We start from the raw sequence: 8,876 nt of genomic DNA, 5'->3' as shown, positions 1-8,876 counted from the left end.
TGTGATTAGCGCATCGTGTAGAGCTCGTCGAGAGGAATAGATTGCCTTCATAGACAGATATAACATAACGTCGCAACGCAGTTTATGCGAGAGCCGGGGGCTTATGGGACCTCGGGGTCCCGACATGAGGTTCATTGCTATGGAACAATGTTTTATTTTACCAGGTAAGGTCCACTGAGCTATTTATCTCTTGTTTAGAAGCGACCTGGTCACAAATAATAGCTCGACGAAGAGGCTTATCACGTGGAAATGTATAGTATCCAAATACTCTAAACGCGTGTTGATTCTAAATATGGAGGGAGAAACCGGAGAAAAATCCATTCGACCACGAGAACATGCAAACTCCAAATATAGAGCAGGCGTCAGGGTCGGGATCGAACCCACGAATTACTGCATATCAGGCATCCATTGCATCTGTGCATCGGGGCATCTCGGGTGGAATATTTTTTTGGTGATTCTGTAGTACCGTCGAATACAGGTCGACACCCGGGGTTGAGGCACACTGAGGTTTATTACAACAACCGTCGTGACATACACACTTGAGGGGGTATCGGCCCCCTCACCCGTCTTTCTGAGGACACACCTCCTAGCTAACCCTAGCCTGCCTCAGAGTCCTCCTCTCGTGGACTAGGGGAGGCTATCTTGGCCCGACACTGGTCAGTCGGGCCCGGTACTCAGAGTCCAGACCAACACTGGCTCTGGCTCTGGCACCACGCCACTGGCTCGAGCCTGCGCGGTCCTGACAAGGACGGCGTAGCAGGGGAAGACCAGGGCTCTATCTCGGACGTCTTCCGTCTTCTCTTCTTAGCTAACCCAACTCTCCCCAGCCCCCCGATACATTCCCCTTTTATACATCCCCCTCCCTGAGGGGTGGGGCCCCGGGGGATCGTAACGTCCGAAGCGCGGACGTCGTAGAGGGCACCTGCCCGTGCACTGACGTAGCCCCGCCCACTGTGCTAGTTTCCCGTTGGATCCCATACATATCAGCTCGACACATATTTCCTCCGTAAGACCCCTACATCACCCCCCCCCCTGTACAGCTCGCAGCCGTCCCGGCTGCAACATCGACAATAAAAGTTTATTCAGCCCTCGATACCCCAGCGTGTGCCTCATTTTTTTCAACAATAACGCAACGAGAAGAACAACAGGAAGAAAGAAAAAAAATAACCCGACGAACCCCCCCCGCGAATAAATACGAAAACCGTAGGACGAGCGTATATACACGTGTTTCTTTACCTGGAGTCCCCCTCCAGCCCCCCACAGAAGACGCACAACACACACAACACACACAACACACACAACACACACAACACACACCCAATAATCGTACAATGCAGCGCGGCACGTGCCGGGAACACAGCACGGACGCCCCACACCGTGAGCACAACATGCGAATGTACACCGGAAAGAGAAGCCACAAAAGACGCAAAATTTTTTTTTTTTTCTTCTCTCTTTTTTTCACAAGAGTTTGCGCATTTTTGCGCGCGTCCTCGCCGCAGGCCCGTCACACGGGACGGGCGCGGCCGGCAGGTCGTCGGCCGGCAGGTCGTTGGCCGGCAGGTGTTCATCACAGAGCGAGTCTGTGGCCGACGTCGCAAGACCCTCAGCATCACCTGCGGGGGTCGTCGGGCGTGAGCCCGTCACTCCCGGTGCGCCTGGGGGTGGGACAGCCGGCAGCACGTTAGGCGGGAGCAACGGAGAAGACCCCTCTGAGTCGGACGCCCCCCCACATGCTTGGCCACGCGCGTGTGTAGTGGGATCTCGCACCGCAATGAAGGGTTTTAGCCTGGCAGGGTGTACAAACCACCGGCGCCTCCCCCATTGAATGCGCACGCACTGAGGTCTCAGGACCTCAACCACCTCGACGGGACCCCGCCACGGTCGCAGCAGTTTAGAGGAGGACGCGAGCGGTACCTGGGGACAGTGCAACCACGCCCTGTCCCCCGGCTTCCACTGTATTACATGCGCGCGACCCATTCTGAGGCGCTCATTAGCCCTCTGCCGCCTGGCAGAATTTTGCATGGCAGCATCCCGAGCCTCCGTTAATTTTTCCAGGTTGAATTTAACGTGTTCGGCCAATTGAGTTTTTCCTTGCGGCGCCGGGATCTGCAGTTGGGCCTGAACAGGTGGCTCCGGTTCGCGGCCATACATAAGGAAAAAGGGGGAAAATCCCGTCGCAGTATGGGGGGCCAACCGGTATGCTGACAGGACCCCCTGAATTTTCAAATCCCAATCCGTCTGTGAGTCAGAAACGTGCTGCGACAGCATCGACGTGATGGTACGATGCAACCGCTCGACCATCCCGTCGGTTTGTGGGTGATATGGAGAGGTGCGAATCTTTTTAGTGCCAAGGATGTCACAGACCTGTTTGAGCAATTTGCTTGAAAATTTTTTACCCTGGTCGGTCAGCAGCCTCTCGGGAGCACCTTTGTCAAGGATGTATCCCTGGACAAAGGCCTCCACGATGGCTGCCGCCGACTGGTTGGCCAGGGGCCAGGCCATAGGCCAGCGCGTGAAATATTCAACCCCGGTTAGCAAATACCTATTTCCCCTAGGGGTGGCGGGGAACGGTCCTAGAATGTCCAGCGCGACGAGTTCGTTCACCCGGGAAACCCTGATAGATTGCAGGGGCGGGTTCGACTCCTTCGCTGGTGGTTTGCGCTGCGCACATCTAGGGCACGATGCTAATAGATCCCCGACATCCCTTGTCATGCCCGGCCAAAAGAAATCAAGTTGGAGCAAGGCCAGGGTCTTTTGGGTACCCAGGTGGAGGAGGCGCTCGTGAGCGGCCCACACCACCCTACCCCGTAACCCCGAAGGGACCACCAGCCGGTGGCGATGGGATTTCCCGTCCCAATGCATTAACAACCCACCGAGCATTTCCCATGCGTCGGCATCACCCCTCCCCCGCCCCCGGTCCCTGACGCGGCGGCGCAACGCAAGGAGGGAAGTATCTTCCATTTGCAACCGGCCCCATTCCGTAGCAGGCAACCCCAACAGGGAATCAGAACCCTGTTGTGCTATAGAATTAGTCATTGATGCTGCGTCATCAGCGCAGATAGTGACGCTCCGTCCGAAGGCGGTGACGCACCCCAAGTTGAGGTTGGCCACGCCCTCGGCAGCTGCTGCGGCGATGGCGGGACTTTCAAAAGTGCCGTCGGTAGAAATGGCGGGAAGGTGCAACGGCCGTCGGCTGTCCTCGCCTCGCGGTGGTCCAGCAGCCCCCAGCCGAGTGATGGTCTCGAGTGTGGCGGCAGCAGCGTATAGCAGCTCCGCCAACCTCGCGTGCGCCAGCCGCAGCCCGTCGGACAGCAACTCCCCTTCCTCCCGATGCCCCGGTAAGGACGCATTCAGTCCCGGCTGCTCGTTGGCCCCATCAGCCGTCTCCGGTACCGCACTTCCCGCGGTGTCCTCCGCCTCCTGCACCCCGGCCCGAGCTGTTCGGCGCGTGTCCATGTTCGTTGTTGTTTACTTCTGACGCCAGATGTAGTACCGTCGAATACAGGTCGACACCCGGGGTTGAGGCACACTGAGGTTTATTACAACAACCGTCGTGACATACACACTTGAGGGGGTATCGGCCCCCTCACCCGTCTTTCTGAGGACACACCTCCTAGCTAACCCTAGCCTGCCTCAGAGTCCTCCTCTCGTGGACTAGGGGAGGCTATCTTGGCCCGACACTGGTCAGTCGGGCCCGGTACTCAGAGTCCAGACCAACACTGGCTCTGGCTCTGGCACCACGCCACTGGCTCGAGCCTGCGCGGTCCTGACAAGGACGGCGTAGCAGGGGGAGACCAGGGCTCTATCTCGGACGTCTTCCGTCTTCTCTTCTTAGCTAACCCAACTCTCCCCAGCCCCCCGATACATTCCCCTTTTATACATCCCCCTCCCTGAGGGGTGGGGCCCCGGGGGATCGTAACGTCCGAAGCGCGGACGTCGTAGAGGGCACCTGCCCGTGCACTGACGTAGCCCCGCCCACTGTGCTAGTTTCCCGTTGGATCCCATACATATCAGCTCGACACATATTTCCTCCGTAAGACCCCTACAATTCTTATGTATTGCTCAACAGCTAAACTATTAAAAATCGCTCATATTAAATAGTTATCACATAAACCATATTCGTTGCAGATATAAATAAATTGACACCACTGCATGATGTCATTCCAGGCGGTAACTGCGTTATGAACCCAGCCACATGAATTTGATTCACTGCCACGGCTAACATCACTGGCGAGTGACATCTGAAGCGGCGCTGGATCCTACCCCAACCCTTTCAAGTTCAAGTTCATGTATTAGGTATAGCCCTGTGAGCCATTCGGCTCTTGGATCGGGTGCAACAGCAACAAACAAACAACAAAAACATGAACAAAAAAACATCTTAAAGTGAATATGTGACTGAGTGCAAACCGAAAATCTAATTAAAGACAGAAAAATATTGCAGAAAAAACACCGTAAACCCTTTACCAACCCGCACTGTCCAGCGTGGTGAAATATGGCCAAACAACTCCCATGACTGATACAGCACGCATGGGGAGGCCTTCATCCAGCAGTGGATTGACAAAGGGTTTGGTGGCAGAGCAAGGTTGGCATGGGCCCTGTTAGAATGATTGACATGGGGTCTACTTCCCAATCAATCCACGCACCCCCCCTCCCGCCCCGTTTTGCAGCCCGGGATCTGAGCCCCCCCCCCCTCTGGCCCATGGGCTCCAGCGCAGTTGCACCGCCTGCACACGCGACAGTTACACTCAGGGCCGGATTGATGCAGGGGCTTTAGAGGCTGCAGGCTGCGGCCTCGGATTTTGGGGGGTACCCACTCCAAACAAAAACAATTGTAGAGCGTTATACTGGTTAAAATACAATACAGGAGCGCTGTGAAGCATCCTAATGGTAAGTACTTAATTAAAGCCAAAGTATCACTTTGTGTATTACGACCAGTTATGCACCGAAATTAAAATAGATTCGTCAGCGTGGACGTTAATTTGGCCTTACAATTCAAATCATGACATTTAAAGACCACAAATGAAATAACCACGGTGCACAACAATGGAGTGTTTTGTCCTCGGGCACGAGTGGTGGTGAAACAGCAAAGGGGAAGAAGGAATTGAACATCCAAAGAGGGCCCCCCCCCCTCCACAAAACTTACATAACAGTCCCCGGGCCTCCACCAAATCTAATCTGGGCACGCCTACGTCCATCGAAAAGGTCGTGTATTTTAAGGCGTGAATTTACCTGGCCCCCGTGTCTCCTGGCCACCCTGAGCGGTGGCTCAAAATCCAAATTCCAGCTTGATATGAAGGCCACGCGAGACCCAACACCCCGCGTGTGTTACAGTGCTCGTGTGAGTCTGGCAGCGGGGAGCGGTGGTGTAGTGGTTAGCGCGCTGCGCTACGAACCTGGCGACCCGGGTTCGATTCCCGCTCACGGCCAACACCGGTGACGATTATCTGAACCGGTCCTAGGTCGACTCAGCCTGAAACGAGTACCTGGTGCGGTGTGTAAACATCGCCACTGGGGAGACAAAGGCGGTCGGGCGTGGTGCTTGCCACCGAACTCCTCGTGTACCGTTTCGGCCTTCATAGGTGCTCGCTAACAGCACTTGCCCCTACAGTCTGTTAAGGCTATAGGGGGATCTTTGTGTGAGTCTGGCACGAGGCGTCAGGGTAATGGGACTCGGCCACTTAACGCTGCCAACCGCCTTGCTGCCTGTAAAAAGGGACCCTTCCTCGCTCACATCCGCGGGTAATCTTGGCGGTCCCTTTGGATGCGCTGTCGTCGTGTACGAGGAGGCGGCCTCGAGAAGGTCTGCAGCAGGAGGAGAGTTTTTTGGAAAGCTGAAATTGTCAATGAAGAGTCACACACGCCACTGTAGCCAAATATAGTTTTGAATCGGTGTGTAAGACGTAGGAGATCGTGGGCTCGATCTCGACCCTGACGCCTGTGTAATTGCATGAGTCTATACATTTCTCTATTCCCGTGGTCATGTGGATTTTTCTCCGGTTCCTCCGGTTTTCCCCTCCACATTTAGACATGCATTGAGAGTATTTGGCTGCTATATATGTCCACGTGATAAGCCACTCTGTTGAGCTTTCTGAAAAAAGAGATATAGCTTAGTGGGCCTTAACTGGTAAAATAAAAAATGGTTTAGTTTTAGGTCGTAGTTTAATTCTCCCATAGCCTCCCCCACGAATGCATGCATGTTCCATTGTCATGTCATCGTTACCCATGTCCCATCCATGGCATCATCGCTTCGGATGCCATAGCTGTTACCAAGTTTCCAAAACAGCTTCTTGAAGGTGACTCATGCACTAAATAAACAAGCGCCTGGGGCATTTGCATAGCTCATTAGGCCTTGCCTGGTAAAATAAAATAAACTTCTGCATGTATGTTGATCTTCTATACGTATGTGGAACTTCTGTATGTATGTCGAACGTATGTTGTGAACCTCTTTTGCACCATACGTAACCAACCGTGCTAATTGTAGGTGCGGGGGAAGGACAACAAACTAAACAAAGTTCTCAAGAAATTATTTTCAATATTCATTATTTAAAAGTGCATAGCTCAATTAGCTTCCTAAAATCGGAAGGAAGAGCGTTCCAGACGGCCGCAGAAGCACATTTGAAAGCGTGCGATGCGGTAAATAGTGTGCCTGTTAAGCATCAGTGATATTATGCTCTCCTCCTCTAACCCAGCTTAAATATACGCTACCAAGCTTGGTGGTGTTCATTCCGACGCTGTCTTTCCGACAGCCCTGTTATTCACCTGAGGACGGCTGCCTGCGTTGTGGCCGAAACGTCGTGAGAATTGTATTTTATGATCTTTTATTTTTTTTATTTCCCTTCTACGTGACTTTTCCGAAAGAACCAAGAAGATGAATCCCTGCAGTCACGAAAGCTTTAAATCGAAAATTATGAAAATAATTCAGCTTACTGTGACGACCCTGTTGTTATGCTCGACCAGAGCATTGAAACATCGATTATTGGCCACTTTCCCAATCACCCGATAATGTAAACAGCTTTGTGGGCCACTGCATAATATTTGCGGTTTATTATCATCAACATGTCATCACTCTTTCCCGTGCATAGTTTTGAAAACATATTTACGATAGAACGCATCGTTCTTATGTGCTGTATAGTTAAACGTGCTCACACATTCTCAATATTGACTCTATACACACGCGTTTTAGGATACTTGTCTTGTGTTTCAAGGTCTCTTATATTAAAATGACTCTCAATAGTGCAGAGAAACTGGTTAAATATTCGGTTAACTGACCGAAGATCAAATTGCCCTGAATGTATCCATTCCCATTATATCCCAGAAGTTAAGCCAAATTGAGCTCGGTTCGTAATTAGATTTCACATCTGCGTGAATGAGGGACTGAATGTCTAAAATGTGACGTGGTCAAGAGATGGCAGTACGTTCACGGATTCCTGAATCTATCTGTGCGGTGCTTTGAGTGTTACCCGATTGTGAGTGTGTGAGAGTTTTCACAGGGTACTCCAGTTTCTCTCTAATGCGAAACCAAAGACTCGTTAATGAATTGGCCAAACATCCCATTGTGCGGTCCTCCTGACGAACAGTAGTGGGCCTCTGTGACACTTTGCTCGATAAATACGTGACAGTACATTATTGTTAAAATAGTTAAAAAAAAAAAAGCCCATCGTTGATCCACTGCTGGATGAAGGTTTCTCCGAAAAGTGTCAGTCATGGGGGGGGGGGTTGTTTTTATGTATGTTGAACTTCTTTCGCACCGTACGTAGCCAAATGTGCTATTCGGAGGTGCGGGGGGGTAAGGACGACAAATTTTGGCCATACTTCACCACAAAGGTGAGTTGGTGCAGTGGCTGACCGGGACCGGTTTTGATGTCACACGCCACTGATGCTAAGCCACGACCAGGGATCGAACTCAGGTTTAGTACGGGTTCAAGACCGTGCTTCTAAATGATTGTGAATATATGGTCATTATTGCGCAAACCCAGTTTTACTTGTAAGAGAGAATGGCCATTTGACGTATTGCTTTGTCAATATGAATATTGTAGGTGTTTATTAAACCATACTATACATACATCTCGTAGAGCGTTCACAAAAGTACTTACACTTCACATTCATGTCAAATACTACACAGATTGTTATTATTCGCCTACTATAATATGTATTCATAGATGTATTGAGGACTGTACTGTCGATTGACCATATATGCCAATTGTACGCTCCCCTACATCCTGTTTACTTGACTCGGCTCTGCCTTGGAAACAACACACCCAGTCATTTATATCAAATCGCCTGCTTTTAAAAGACAACGGACTGTATGTAACCTTTGTAAATAAAGGCTATGATTAATTCATTAATTAAATACATTTTTCTAAAAAAATATATAAAGAATCTTTACAAGATACGATTAGGCTTGTTATGTAAAGGATGTGATTAATTCATTAATTCATTTGTGGAATATTGTTTGCTTAAATCAATGACCCGTCTGTACAACGTGCTCTCTCTCGTACGGCTAAATGAAGGATATTATGAATCAAATAATAATAATTCGTTCTTTAAATGTTTTAGAAAAATAATTACCTATCTGTTACAACGAGCTTTCTCTCGTATGACTAAATAAAGTACTGCATATAATATATTAATTCATTCGTTTATTTTCAATTCCAAAACGTTTCCTGGTCTGTACAACGGCGTCTTTTCAGCATCGTTAAATCAAGCACGTGAGTCATTCCTGCACGAATTCATTCATTCATTCGCTCACGGAACGAACCGTAACCCCTCCCACCCACGCACACGCACGCGGCCTCGGCAGCCAATGGCGTTCCATCGCGGGCCAACGCCTCCGCGCGCACAACAACAAACGCGACCTCCCATTGGTCGGCGCGGCT

Source organism: Lampetra fluviatilis, chromosome 32 (genome assembly GCF_964198595.1).
Source record: "Lampetra fluviatilis chromosome 32, kcLamFluv1.1, whole genome shotgun sequence".
In the NCBI taxonomy this organism is placed as follows: Eukaryota; Metazoa; Chordata; class Hyperoartia; order Petromyzontiformes; family Petromyzontidae; genus Lampetra; species Lampetra fluviatilis.
This window is presented reverse-complemented; position numbering follows the sequence as displayed.